Here is a 15,366-nt window from a genome sequence, read left to right on the forward strand (position 1 = left end):
TTGCTTCAGCATTCAGCTATTGGATATTGTTATACTTTTACCTACAAGATTGAATAGACCTCTGTTATCAAATTTTTGTTCCCTATCAGGTACTTTTAGACTGTGATTAAATCATCCTTCAACCTGTAGCATGAGTGCCACAAATGGCACAGGCAGCTTCCATGTATGACACATGGCAGACTGGGGAGAGGGCAGAAAGCACAATGGCAGATACGCCAGGGGACAAAGCAGAACAGCAAGTCAGGCAGGGAAAGGGGAGTGGAGTGACACCCAGGGAGGGTGCAGGGCTAATTTATGGTTGGCCCCCACTGCTGCAACTTTCTCTTTGTCATACTAAATAGACTAATTTTTCAATATTTTTTCTTGAGTTGCAGACTTCAGCACTAGAGAGTATACTCTGGTAGCACTCACGCCACTGTCAAATTCCAAGGTAGTATAAACCCTTCTACTGCTACTTTAATTTCCTCTGTATATAAAGCCAAGGGTAATTGAAGACCTTTTGTCCACAGAATGGCACTGATGTTTTGTTCATTATGGCTGGGTACAGACATTGCATTTTTTCCAGCTTTGGTGGTTGGAAACTGGTCTAGACCTGTAACAGGACAGCAGTTTGGAGCAAATAGACTGCTTTAAAAATGGCAGATCCCAGTCTAAGATAGACTTGGACTGATGTGGTATTGGACTTAGTCGATCTAGGCCAGACCGGAGAACTGAACTTCATTACCAGGTCCACTCCCAAATCAAGGTAGGTCACTGAAGCTGGCATCCCAGTTCCCTTTGCAGGCCACACTGCTCCCCCCTGGGAGCTGTGCAGCATGGATAAGCCTGTCATGCTGACTGCTGATTGAGGATGGGGGGAAGGAGGGACTGCCCCCCTCTGTGTTATAGGCTGATTGACTGAGCCAAGTTAAAATTAGTTATTGTTGTTGTTTTTAATTTTCTGCCTACTTGATGGCCATTGGGAGGGATCAAGGAGAACGGGGGGTGTGTGTGTGTGTGTGGCCATTGGGAGGGATCAAGGAGAACGGGGGGTGGGGGGTGTGTGTGTGTGTGTGTGTGTGTGTGTGTGTGTGTGTGTGTGTGTGTGAGAGAGAGAGAGAGAGAGATGAAGCACAGGAGCGAGGAGGACAGACGGGGAAAGTGTGTGAGGGAGAAATAAAAATCATCTTTTTAAATCTCTTCCCTCTTTTTTATTTTTCTTTTGCTTCCCCCCTCACTTCTTTGTTTTTCTCTAAAGTTCTTTGGTCTGTGAAAGGTGCTAGCTGCTACCCTCTTACCGGGCTTCTCCTTTTTTAAAAGTGTCCTGTTAATTCTCTTTAATTTTTCCCCTCCTGCCTTCACTGCGATAATGATTTCTGCCTGCCCTACTCCTGCAGCACCAGGGAGCTATGCCCCGCTACCCCCATTGCAGCCATTTCCCAGCTCAGCCAGGGAGGCTTTTTGCTGCACTTGGCCTCTGCGCTTCTCCACACTGCAGTATGAGGGGCTGGGATGGCGGGGCTGGGGTGTGGTGTTTGCGGGTGGGTGTGTGTAGAGGTGTGTGAGCCTAGGGTGGCAAGTTCATGTGAGCTGCTGCTTGGAGTATTTTTTTCCCCTTTCTCTCTGCCTCTCCGGTGCAGACCCAGCTGCTACTTGTCTCCCACCTTGCTTCCCTGCTGGCAAAGGTGATGCCCCTGTTTTAAAGCAAGAATACAGTGACTGTCCCCCTTCCGCATCTCTGTGAGGGCAGTGGCTGTGGGACTGTGTGTGCCATGTTGCTATGACTGATCCCCACTTTGCCCCCTTTCCCCATCAGCTTGACAGGCATCTCCAGGCCAGACTGCTCCCTGTCATTACACTTGCTCTCAGGAGGTTTCCTGGTGGGGTCCTGCACACCCACTGAGAGACCACCCCCAAGCTCTCACATGAGCAGATGCAGTTTCAGGGAGCAGACCAGCCTGGAAATGCCTGTCACTGATTCAGCAGTGCTCAGCAATCCCTGGCAGACCCGGGAGGCCATGGGTCATGATGGGAGGCATGCTCGAACACTCCCATCCTGCTGGCTTCGGCCAATGCAGCCAGTCTCATGCCCCCCTTGTTGAACGGCAAACTTCTGTTCTGTTTCCTACTGACCTAAACTAGGGTGCTTACAGAAACCCATGTCGGTTTAAGCAATTCCAACTTGGGCTTTTTGAATGTCTGTACTTAGCCAATCTGTCATGGTTCCTGAAGCCTTTTGCAGAGTTACTGCTTTACAGGACAGAGTTATTGTTTCTGTAAAGCAGTGGTGGCTGACCTGTGGCACAAATACCACGTGGCAGATGAGGGAGGGGATAGATAGCACAGCAACAGATAAGGAAGGAAGCAGAAAGCAGAGCAGGAGATTAAGCAGGGAGTACAAGGCTGGAAACCAAAAGCAGAGGCGATTGCGCAGGGGGAAGAAAGCAGAGCAGGAGATTGAGCATAGAAAGGGGATCAAATTGGCACTCTTGGAGTATATAGGGCTAATTTGCAGCATGCCTGCTAAAAAGGATTGCTCCACTGCTGTAAAGTATGGGTTCTGCATTCTTTGCATCTTGATATAGGAGTTTGGCCACACTGAAACTCATATATTATAGATGACTCATATGCTATAGATAAAAGCATTCACATCTTGCAGGCTATTATATCTAGAAAAGGCTAGTTATATACATAGCACTGGTAAAAGTCAGACACAAAAATACTATAATATTTTGGAGATACTATAGTTGTTCCAAAGGTAAAGATGAAAAGCAATTTAGGAGCCTAAGTCCATTTTCAAAATTGACTTAGGTACTTAAAAGTTTAATTCTAATTTTAAAAACTTATTTAATTTTAAATTGCTCTCATTTCCACCCCTAGCACTCTCCCCTAACATCTTGCATGTTTAGTTTTAAGATGAAAAAACATACAGTGTGGGATTTTGAGTTTCCTCAGTTGTACAAGCTCTGTGAAAGTCTTAAAAGCAACCAGTTTTTTTTTCATCTTTTGAAAATTCTAAATCCCATGTTGCCCCCAACTATTTTGTCCAAATACATTGGACAAAAGTTTTCAGCCTTATTTTGTATCTCTGTTCCCTGTAAGAATAACTAGTACATAGCCCACTAAAATTTTTTGGCATACCTCAGTCTATAGATACGTTTTTTGCCAGTCTTATAGATTCTGTGAAATATTTGTTGAGTCTAATTTCTGGAATCATTTTTACAGAATTTGCCAAGCTGTAAATGTAGCCTGTTGAAATTACAGGTCTCATGATGCCCACTACAGGTTTTAATGTCTGCAGGCAGACCCTGTGATTAGTATTACAGAATTTTAAAGCACAATAGTGACTAGAAAGCTGAGAAGCTATTGATTTACTAATCGATAATGCATTAAATTTTAAAATGCATCTGGCTTGGTTTTTTAAATTAATTTACCACTCTCACCATTTCATCTATCATTGTCAAAATTCTGAGATTTGAATTTGTAACACCTTTCCAAGTATAGAAAAAAATTACCCATACAGTTAAATTGTACAGGTTTATTGATGTCTTCCTAGTCCCTTTGATATCCATGTTCAAAAAAGTTTTAATATATTTTATGTGACCTTGGGTAAGTTGCACTCAGCTTTAATAACTCTAAAATTGGAAAAATAATATTTGTTTGTAAAATGTTTTAGATGCTGGGAGCATTATTGTTGTTATTAAATTTGTCCTAATGATGAAGATCAAAAGGCAAGTGTGTTATTCATCCCACAACAGCTCTAAACAGGGCTTTGAAAGTAGTTATGATATAAAAGAAGATTTTTAAAATCTATACGGTAAGATAAAAGGGGTAGAAAAATTAAATGCTATTCAAATGACTTAAATGTGTCAGAATTAAAGATGATTCATCCAATATTTACAGAAAGTGATACCAGCAGTAGAAGAGCAGTTATGACTCAGATTTTGGTCATCGTACATGAATGTTAGGGTTTAATACATTTCAACAAACATTTAAAATGAAATTTACATTTGCTATGCCCATTTCCAGTCTATATATCATACCTACATAGAGTTGGTTATTTGACCAGTCAAATACAGTTCGGTCAATTGACCAGTCAAATATGGGCCAAAAATTTTAAAAAGTTGCCAGCACCTATAAATATGCAGAAAAAGCACAATTTTTCAATTCAGAAATGTGTCAAAACCCAATAAAAATCATATTTCTGTCAAGAAAACTACATAAAAATGTAGATTTTTGGAAAATTGTTGTGATTGGTCAAAAAAATTCAGTCAATTTACTGTGCAATTGACAATATTTGACCAGTCAGTTGGCTAGCTTGCCAGCCCCAAACCTACATATGCAGGGTCAACAATACCAAATTGGGCCACTTTCATAAGTTAAGGCTACAAAATAAAGTGGTGGGGTTTTAAATAGTCATTTTGGATAAAGCCTTAGAAGATCAACTGAATTCTATTTCAGAATTTTCTGTAAACCTTACGGTCCATGAGAAAAAGGAAGAGACTGAGATGTAACCCATTTTTCAAACATCTCATCAGGACGTTATTTCAACCAGCGGACTAAGTCCCTCCACTATTCACTTAAAAATGATATATATAAATAGTGCAGACTAAAATTAAAATTTGAAAGACAACTGTTTAACCTACTTTAGTAGAGCTGGTCAAACAATTTCCAGTAGAAGTTTTTCATCAGAAAAATGCTTTATTTAATATACTTGAAATGTTCCTTCAGAACATGTTGAATCTATCAGAATTTTGCATGGAAATCAGATCAATCTGCCTTCTGCTATTCTTCCTTATCAGGCTACCCCATCTTCATAGCTCCCACCTCTTAGTTTGCTGGGGAATCAGCTTTTAGGCACTCTAAAAGCAGTAATGCACCTGGCAGGCCATGATGAAACTGAGACTCCCAGGGAGCATACTTCCTGTCACCAAAAACAGAAATGTTGCTACAAGGGAAGCATTTTGATGTTTCCCAAAATCAAACATTGAAAAGTTCAATTCGGAAAAAAGAGTATACAAAGTGTGTCTAAATCTCTTCCAGCCATGCAGTTAGTCCGTTAAAAGATATCCCCACAAAAAATCTTACCTCATTTATATGTTTTTGGCTTTTTATTCCAACCAGAATGAAAAAAATATCTGAAATCTCTCCCCCCCCCATTAATATTGTTTTCTGGTCAGGTTTACTCAGCAGTCAAGAAAAGAAAAGCAGTAATTTCAAAGCATGCAACCCCCAAAATTTCTATCCAAATATATGGGGTATTATGTTACTAAATAACATGACCTTGCAAAACTCTACCCAAAGACAGGATTAAAAAAAACAAACAGGTATTATTCACCTATACAACATATACAATATTTCTGAGTTTGTGTATCAGCATCATAAAGGCCAAACCTGGGTGAACACATTTTGAACCTTTGTATAATAAATTTAACCTTTTCAAAGTCTCCTGTGCAGCACAGATTTCTCCTGGGAACAAAATATTTGAAATAAGGCTACCTCTTTGCACAGGAATTTACCTCTTCCTGCTTTCTATGCTCTAAACAGTAATTAAATGCAAATGTATGTATAGATACTGACACAGGAAGAAGGTGAGCACTTTAAGACTAAATTCATCATTAAGTTCCCCGAAAGACTAATGACTAAAAATGTTTGTAGCACAGCCGCTCAATCACTACCTCAGAACTAATCACAGAGCCACAGATATCAGATACTAGCACGTGAATATACAAAAAAAGAGTACGTATCTGATGAATGTTTTGCCCCTCTGTAGCCTTTCAAATACTATTAGAACCATGACATGTTTTTCCAATGTAATTATAATCCTCCATAAAAAGAAAGCTTTCATTTTTCAGGATTTTTTTTATAGGAGAGTAGGGGGCGAAGGGGAAAGATTTTTAAATACATTTTAGAAATACAAATAGCTTATTCATGAGCTTTCATTGTAGCTGTTTGTTTCCTGCACATTTCAGAAAGCTCAACAGCTAGGCTAAGTGCTTGTTGCATGTCACTGAAAAAAAGACATTATCGCTATTTTGCATAAATCCCAATGTAAAACAGCTCTCTCATGTATGTTGCAGAGGTTAATTTGAAAGCTCCTTTAAAAACATTTTCAGGGAGTTAACTGTAAAGAGATTTATGTAGAGGATTAATCTGAGACTGCAATGCATTAATTTCAGCCTCAAAGTGAACTCCCCCTAATGAAAATGCAAATTTTAGTATAGGAAAAATCCCCCTCTTTTGAATTGGAAATGGTCCAGTAACTACTTGAAGAAGTGGCATGTTTTTCCTTTTTGAATACAAAGTAATATAAATAAAGTTAAGGATTCTCATTTAAAACAACTTCTGTATGCTGTGCTTTAAAATGAGAGCAAATTTGGTAATGGTGGAAAATCTGCCAACATGAAAGAGAGCTTTATATTTTGTTCAAGAAGTCATGACAAAGCAGTAAACTAGGGAGGAATCACACATCACATAATATTATACAGAATCTTAGAAGGACAGAACATAGACCTCATGGCCCAGACTGTCTTTTAATACCATGTATGAAGGGGTCCTCTATATGCAATTTGCCTTTTTTCTACATGGAAAAGGGTCTGTATTCAACATCATCCACACAACCTATTCTTTCTTGCCCAGACTCTGTGATCTAAAGGAAGAAATAGAGTTTAGCTGAGGAAGATAAGGGCATGTGACACATTTCATTCCAGCGATGCGGAACTTGCCAGGAAAACTTAATGAAACCATAGAGTACATTTATACATGTACAGGTTTCTTGGTCATCTTTCTCCATTTAGGAAATACAAACAGCCTGCAGAATAAGCCACCCCGCCCCAGCCAAAAACCAAACAAACAAACAAACCAAAAAAACCTTTCCATAAACTGTGATGTAAAAAATTCCCCTCCTGGATTCTTCATGTAGGAAACTATTTTATCCACATACTGTCAGCGAAGAGATATCTTTGCCTTGCTGTTAATGGCATCCCAAGTTGTCAAAAGTAAAATAGCTTATAAAATCCACTGCATTTATACTCTTTATGAGACTCAGCCTGAGCACCAACAATCAGTTTGGTCTCAAATGGTACAGCTGGATCTGTACTTGTTGCACTTGTAGACTTTTAAGCATCAATGGCCAAAGACCTAAGAGTTTTACTTTCCTTTGGTGAACAGCACTGCTTTCTGAATTGTTCCCTACAAAGTGCTGCTATGTTTGCTTTCAAAAACTGCAGGGAAAGGGTAGTTTTAAATTGAAAGCCACTAAATAGAATTCAAGAAAAATATAGTATATTGCTCCTAGAATGTACCAAACCTTGTTTCTTACAAAACTTATTTTTTTAGACAACTTAGTTTACACCAGGGGTGGGCAATTACTTGGACCCATGGGCCACACAGGGAGTTTCGATGGGCTGTTGCGGGCTGGGTCAGTACCCTCTCTCCCCACCCCTCATTTCCAGCGACAAATCATCACAATTCCCTATAGGGCTTTGGGTGGGCAGGGAACAGTGTTTGGGAGTGGGACGGGCAGGCGAGGTTGGAATTATGGGGCCAGGTTGTGAGGTAGTGACTGCTCAGGGCTAGGGCTTGGCTGAGCTGCAATTTGCTCCCTGGGGACGTATGGGGGTGTGTGGGGGGTGTATGGAGGAGGGCTGTCTAGGTGCTAGGTCCTGGGAGGCAGCTGGGGGTGAGGGGAGGGAGGAGGAGGCAGCGGGGGTGGGGGCCAGTTGACTACATCTGATCCATGGCTGCCCCACTGGCACTCTGCATGGGGCTGAGCCCTGCCCAGGGCGGCCCATGCTGTGCTTCAGGCCATGCCCTACACGGGCCCTGGCCCCAGCCAGCGTGAAACTTTCTGGCAGGGCTGTTCCCAGTGCAGCTCCAGCTGGTTAGGTAGGTGCTGCTCTGCTCCCCTCACCTCCAGAGGAAGCAGTCTAGCTGAAGCCTCCTCGCCACCCACCCAGTGCAGTGCAGCAGGGGCAGGAATGGAAGGAGGAGCTGCTGCTGGAGATGAGGGGGCAGAGCAGCACCCAGCTGGCTGCAGCTGCACTAGGAACAGCCCCACTGGAAGTTGTGCATGCTGGCCAGGGCCTGGGCTGGCAGGGCTATTCTGCTTCCTTTGCCTCCAGTGGCAGCTTCTCCTGCTCCTGCCCCCACTGTGCTGCTCCAGGCTGGTGGGCAGCTGGGGCGGGTGAAGGAGGGGAGGGCTTCAGACATGAAGCTCCAGCCCCAGCTCGCACAGCTCCAGCTCCAACTCCTGGCTGCCTTCTACAGACTCTGCCCATTCAAAGGTGGCTGCTTATCATGCTGGGTGGGCAGAGTGGGTAGAAAGCAGCCAGGAGCTGAAATCAGAGCTCCACACACTGAGGCAGGAGCCAGCTGGTTGAAGCTCCCGGCCTGGGCCGGGCCAATAGCTCCCAGCTGTTCCTGGCGCAGTTGCAGCCAACTGGGTGCCTCTCTGCTCCCATAACCTCCAGTGGCAGCTCCTCCTCCTGCTCCTGTTCCTGCTGCACTGCTCCGGGCAGGCGGGTGGGCAGCTTCAGCCAGGCAGCTCCTGCAGGAGGCGAGGGGAGCAGAGCAGCACCCAGAACAACCCCACCAGAAGCTGTGCATTCTGGCTGGGGCCCGGGCTTCTGGGTGTGGGTGGGAGCATGGTGTGGGTTGCCCCAACAGGAGTGGGTGGGGCTCAGCCCCATGCAGAGTGCTATGGGGGCAGCCGCAGGCTGGATCCAGTCTGTGGGCTGTGTTCTGCCCACCCCTGGTTTACACAGCAGAAGGCATGCTTATGTTTATGGTATGTACATGAAAACCTGTTCTATGTGCAGCTACCCTTGAGAACTGTCTCAAAGCTGCAGCTGGTGAAGACAGCAGTCACTTGCCTTCAGGGTTTTCAGAAGCACATTACTCCAATGCTCCAGAGCATATATTGGCTTCCTATAGCTTTCTGGGTGCAATTCAAAGTGCTGGTTTTGACCTATAAGGCCCTAAAAAACAGTCTGAACCCTCTATACCTAGGACTGCCTTTTCCCTTATATTACACTGCAATTCTCATGTAAGCCAAAACCCTGTCCCCCCACCCTCCCCACCACCACCCCTTGCAAATAACATCTGTGCACCAAGTTTTTTTGGTGAAAACATGTAGGTGATCAGTCTTGGTCATCACTCCTGTGCTGTGGGGCTAGGGACAGACATTATACATAAACTGGTTTAAGTGATCAGAAACTTATTTAAACCTGTAACAGAATGGATGTTCAGTGCACATAAACCAGTCTGAAAATGGCTGAAACCAGTTTGAGATAAGGTTGAATGTAATATCAGACTTAACTGATTTGGGTCAAACCGGTTTATGCAATATCTATCCAAGACTCCTTCCTGGTTTAAGTTAAATCAGAGTCCTCCAGCATCCCTGATGCTTTGCAACCCTGGGTGGGGCTCTGCTTTCTGCTGCAGCCCAGCAGGGCTGGCCCCGCCCCACTTCTCCTTGGCTGGAGCTCCAGCAGAGTCTGCAGGTACAGGGGCATCTGTTTGGCTTCCTTCTGCTCCCCACGCTCCTCCTCTCTACTCCCTGCTCAAGCAGGGATTTGCTCCTCCCCCTGCCTTATACAGACACCTCTCAGCATTAGCTAGCATAGAACATGCTAGCTATGTCTGTGCTGTGGGAGACAGGACAAAGGCAGACAGGACAGTGTCAGCTTAGGGTTTTTTGGAGCTAATCAACAGATAGCTGGTAATGTCCCTCTGTTCCTTCCTTGGAAAAAGTTGTTTAAGAAGAGCTTGAACTAATGAGAGAGGCTGTCTTGTTTTGTTTGATGGTTTGACAAATGCTAACAACTCCCTTTGTAACTCCCTGCTGTGTAACTCAATGATCTGTTAAAAACAGTGAGGGGGGGACCCCTCCCTAATCAGAGCATCCTGCCAGGGCCTGGCCACATCCCACCTCAGCTCAGCACGGTGGAAGGGAAGGGAGGGCTGCTCTAGCACCCCAGACAGTTACAAACTGGTGTAGCCTAGCCAGGTTAGATTAACTTGCAAAGATTGAATCAATTTAGGCTCAGGCTTTTTGAATGTCTGTCTCTAGCCTGGAAGTCCCTCTCCCTTGTTGGGGAGGGAGTTCTCACAGCCTGAGCCTGGGCATCTTCCAGAACCTTTATAGGACCTTAATATCCCATCGTTGAGCTTGTTCTATTTTCTAGGGAGTTTGTTCTATTGCACATAATTTTATTTTAATATTTTTTTATTTGTCTTTATGGTTTATCTGGTTTTATTTTAAGCTACCTTGAGACTCTTTTTAGATGGCACATATTTTTAATATATACACAAACACACAAATAAATTATTCAGCCTTTTCAATATTGACTTGGAGGATGGAATTCAGTGAACACTTACTACATTTGTGGATGACAGCAAACTAGATGGGATATAGCAGACACTTTAAAGCAGTGGTGGGCAATTATTTAGACTGGCAGCCCATTTACTGAGTTTTGGTGACCTGTAAAGGGCCACACCTCTCTTTCTCTCCCCCTCCCCATCCCCCTTCCCGTCCCCCACCTTACCTCCATCCCTCCCTCCTGGAGCTGCAATGAGTGCAGAAACCTGAACACAGCTTTAGCACTCCCCCTCGGTCCAGAGTTTGCCCATCCACAGCTTTAGGGCACCCTGCTCCCTACCCCCTGGAGTCCAGACCTGGCAGCTCTTGGCCATGTCCAGAGCTGCCCAAACACAGGCAGCAGCTGCTGGGTCGGGGCTCTAGGTGCAGCAAGGAGGATGGAGGGCAGGGTGTGCTACAGCTGTAAGCTATGACCAGCATGGAAACCTCAACCCACCTGAAGCTGCAGCATGCCCTGCCCCCCTGCCCTCCCCACCACCACCCAGAGCCTCGACTCAGCAGCTGCTGGCCAGATATGGACAGTTGTGGATGTGGCCAGCAGCTGCCAGGTCTGTATTCAGAGGGTGTGGGAGAGGGTGTCCTACAGCTGTGGGCAGGCTCATGCTTCCACTTCTGTGCTGGAGGCACTTGCTGGTTCACCGCCAAGCATGTGGGAGACCCCCCCACACTCCTGTGGGATGCTCCATCTGCCCTACCATCGCAGCATTCCTGAGCCATGCCTGGTACCTCGAAGTATGTAGAAAAAGCATTTAAAACTATGTCTATGGCCAAATCGCTGATTCTCCAAACCAGCATCAAATATTCAGATTCGGATTTGGCCGAATCAAATCGGGACAGTGATCTGAATCAACGAATCAAATCACTGTCCCCAATTCAGGCCAAATCTAAATCTGAATTGAATATGGCCCATTTTGCACACCCCTAGAATCCAGCCTGCAGGCTATATTTTACCCACCCCTGCTTTAAAGGGCAGGGTTTGGATTCAACGTAGCCTTGATCATTTTGTCAAAAAGGAATAGGAGGACACTGAATGAAGGCAAGTGAAATGAAATGCAACAGAAAGGAACAAACAAATGCACAGGTACAAAATGGAGTATGGTTGGCTAAGCTCAAGTACTAAAGAAAAGTGTCTGGGGATTACAGTGGATCACAAGGTGAATGAGTCAAAAGAATGATGTTGCTGCAAAAGAACTTCTAGTATACTGAAATGTCTTAGCAGCATCATCATGCACCAGACAAAGGATCTGATTTTTCCACTCTACTCAGCACTAGTAAGGCCTCACCTGGAGAAATGTGTTCTATTTCATGTGCTATGCACAACATTGGAAAGGGGAAGTGGAGAGCAACAAAAATTATCAGTGGTCAAGAAAGCATGGCACGAGAGGTAAAATTTGAAAAAATGGGACTATTTATACTAGAGGAAAGAAAGCTTGGGGGTGGGGGTGGGGGGTATTTAGTAATAGTCTTCAAATATAACACCAATTAAAAATAAAACCTCATACAGAAAGGATTAATAATTAATTGTTCTCTGTGTCCACTGTACTTTAGACAGATATTTGTCTGGGATGATTTGACAGGGATGATCCCACCATGAGTAGGAGGTCAGACTAAATGACTTCTTCAGGTTCCTTTCCATCCCTCTTTTCCTGCAATTTTACATCTTGTACCTGTAGTAACTTTTAAAAAACGGGTAGAATAGGCATAAAACAGTTCTTAATTATGAAGCTAATTTGCTTCTGGTTGGTTATAGAGAAGTGTATTCAGCTAAATATAAACAGCTACAATAAAAGTTTACTCAGCTAAAATAAAAACATTAGACAAAACTATTGCTGTTTTGTCAAAAATGGCAAAACACAGCACTGTCAAGCTTTATAGTCTCTGGAAGAATGTACATTAAAGGAGTATGCTTCAGAGACAAATTGAACCTAATTCTTTCTTTGCTCACGAGGCTAGGAGGAAATGATAGCAGCTTCCTTCACAAGTGCGTCATTTGCAACGTAAACACCACTGGAGTGCTGTGAACAGAACAAAGATCTGCTACCATATATTTGATAGGACATGTGGACAGCCTTATCTTCCCCCTTCATTCTACTAGGAAACAGAAAAATTAAATAAAATTAAAGTATGCCAGGTAATAATTCTGATTATGTAGAACTACAGTGCCCTTTGAGGGGGCAAAACGATTTATTGTATGCTGATGATGCTTATTAACTAAACTCATAGAACTGGGCCCCAAAAGTATAAATACTTAGAGATATCTGACGAAGAGATCACCTTTATTAGCCAAACACCTCCCTTAATAGAATATTCTCTATAACAAGAGAATGGAGAACAATTTTTCTGTCCATTTGTTAGATGTCCACCTGTGTTAAGCAAACTATTTGTCTGCCAGAAAGGCCATTTTCAATGTATGTGAACAGCTAAAAATGTAAAATTTTATAAGATGACTAGTAGGTAGACCTTTTTTTAAACTGACAAGATTGGGGTTTTGTACCTTAAGTTAACTTTTAAATATGCCTGTTCTCTCATATTACTGAATCCAAAAAGTTGATGTGTAAACCAGTTTAACAAAGAGCAAAAGAGTATGTACTGGAGACAGAGGGTTAGATTTGTTTTATAAAGCATTTCATTACTGATTTAAAACCACGTTTAAATAATAAGTGAAAGCATTGTCTTCAACTACTATATTTCATTATTGCTGCCAGCTTCCTGAAATAGGAAACTAGTCAATGGTGATATACCTTAAAGAAAGAAAATATTTTCTTTGTGCTCCACAGAAAAGCTATCAAGCCATTAGGAACATTCTTGGGATGATATTTTTAAAACAACCTTAAAATATTCCAAACTATACTAATTATAAGCTAGCAGTTAGACCTAATTAGAAATTTCTAGGCAGCTTAAGTGCACGCTTTCTGCTAGAAGGCAATAAACAAAAGCCAGGGACAGACATTCAGTTTCTCAAGGGAGAGTCCCAGCTCTCTCAGGAGAAACCACAAGTGTACACAAGTTCATAGTTTTTCTCCCAGAGTAAAAGTGGCCACTCAAAGAGAAAAATAACTCAGAAACAACCTGAGTGAAGTGGCTCTCTGGAGACTCTCTCCCAGGAGACAGAACTTCTGTGCAGGCAGAAAAATACTGACAAGCTGTCCTTAGGGAGGAGCTCCAACCAGTACAGCCAGGTGAAGTCATGATGGGAAGCTTCAGGCAAAGACTGTAAAATGAATCAGACTGCAAAATGCTTCTCTGAGTTCAGTCATTTAATTGACTCACTTGAGTCTCAAAACAGGTACAGGCTACATCAAAGAAAGAATAATGTTTAATAACAACAATGCTGAGAAACGTTCTGCTCTTTAACAAGACTTATAGTGTAGGTTGTAGGCTAAAACAGTATTCTCCTTAGTGTCCCTGAGGGTTTAGTACTTTGCGCCACTCACCAGGCCTTATGAGATATATTCCTAACATGACATATTACCTGTCATCTCTTATAGCTTCACTCATCTAAGACACTCCAAAACACACATACCTTTATTAACCTGAATAGCTCCAGAGGGAAAAATATAACATGTTAATGGTCTTTCCCTGACTGTGAGGGCAGATTTAATATACTTAAGTATGTGGTCAGACCTCAGAACATATTTAAAGGGGTGCTCTCTAGTGGAAAGCAGAGTCAATGATTCTGTCAAGCATACTGTCCTAGCCATTTTAGGCTCACATCATCATCGATTATGTTTGCTCAGTCTGAACCTAACAGATAAATGTTTCAAACTTGTGTAGATCTAATTGTAAAAGTGAAAGGTATTCTGTTAAAAAAAAAAAATCAACTAAAGGCTACATGGTAGAAACCCTAATAAAAAAAAGGAGATGCTATGCAGTTCATTTTCTTATTTACAAAACATTGATCTTTCTGAGAGGTATTACGTTGCTATTTAGTGCCATTACTGACACACTAGGGTAAAACATTGCAGAATGCTTCAATAAAATAGTACGCTCCTTTGTTTACTTTGGAGAATGGGGACAGCCTCACTGGGCATGTCTACACATGCAATTAATGCACATGAATACACTCTGGAGCTTAAAACTTTAGAGTTTATTGCTCCTGGGTGTGCCATTTGAACTTGTGCATGGGAGCAGTAAACTCTGGAGCAATAAGCTCCAGTTTATTCATGCGCAGCACATTGAGATGGGTTAGAGCACCCCAGCTGGCAGGGAGCCTTGGGGGTCAGCCTGCCAACTCAGGTCTGCTACCCCTGGCTCAACATGCTGTGGAGGGGCTGGCTGGGGCACGAGAGTGCTTTAATGTGGGGCTAGCAAGCAGGCAGCCACTACACTGAAACACCCTTAAGCCCCAGCCAGCTAGGACTACATCTACACATGTGCTGCTGAGGGAGTTTTTTACTCTGCAACAGGATAGTACTTTTATTTACAAGTACTTACAAGTACTATCCTGTTGCAGAGTAAAAAACTCAGCATCAGTACATGTGTAGACACAGTCCTGGCTGGCTGGGGCACAACGGTGTTTCAGTGCAGCGGCTGCCTCCCGGCTAGCCCCACACTGCTGTAAATAATAATAAATTAGCTTACTTCAGCCTAATAGGGGAACACATGTAGATGCAAGTTGTTTACTGAACAGCTAATTAGAACTGCACAGCAAATGTCCTGTGTAGATACAACCACTGCTACCAGTCTTCAGAATTTAAATTATTTAACTTTGGGACTCTGAGATGGTGCAGATCACACAGACTAGGACTTAACAGTTACCACCTGGAAACAGAGCATTATGGAGTGAGGATTCCTAGCTATGGATTAAAATCCCTGGTGAGAGAGAGATTGTATCCAGAGAATCTGACTATCTCTAGGGAACACTGCAAAACCTCTCTTAAACAAATGTGTCCCTCTATGGAAAGATTGACACATCATTGAAATCCCTCTAGCTGGAGACTTTAATAAATCAGCAGATGCATAAATATTTGATACAAACACATTACTCTGCATGAGTCATGCACTCC

The 15,366-nt window shown here is 43.0% G+C and overlaps 1 protein-coding gene across 1 annotated transcript in view; it reads right to left on the reverse strand.

The window, feature by feature from the left end:
• The window catches only part of CNKSR2 (connector enhancer of kinase suppressor of Ras 2), a 322,916-nt gene that overhangs the window by 44,279 nt on the left and 263,271 nt on the right, over positions 1-15,366 (reverse strand). The window lies entirely within an intron of this gene.

This window comes from Alligator sinensis, unplaced genomic scaffold, assembly GCF_000455745.1.
Source record: "Alligator sinensis unplaced genomic scaffold, ASM45574v1 scaffold251_1, whole genome shotgun sequence".
NCBI classification, from domain to species: domain Eukaryota; kingdom Metazoa; phylum Chordata; order Crocodylia; family Alligatoridae; genus Alligator; species Alligator sinensis.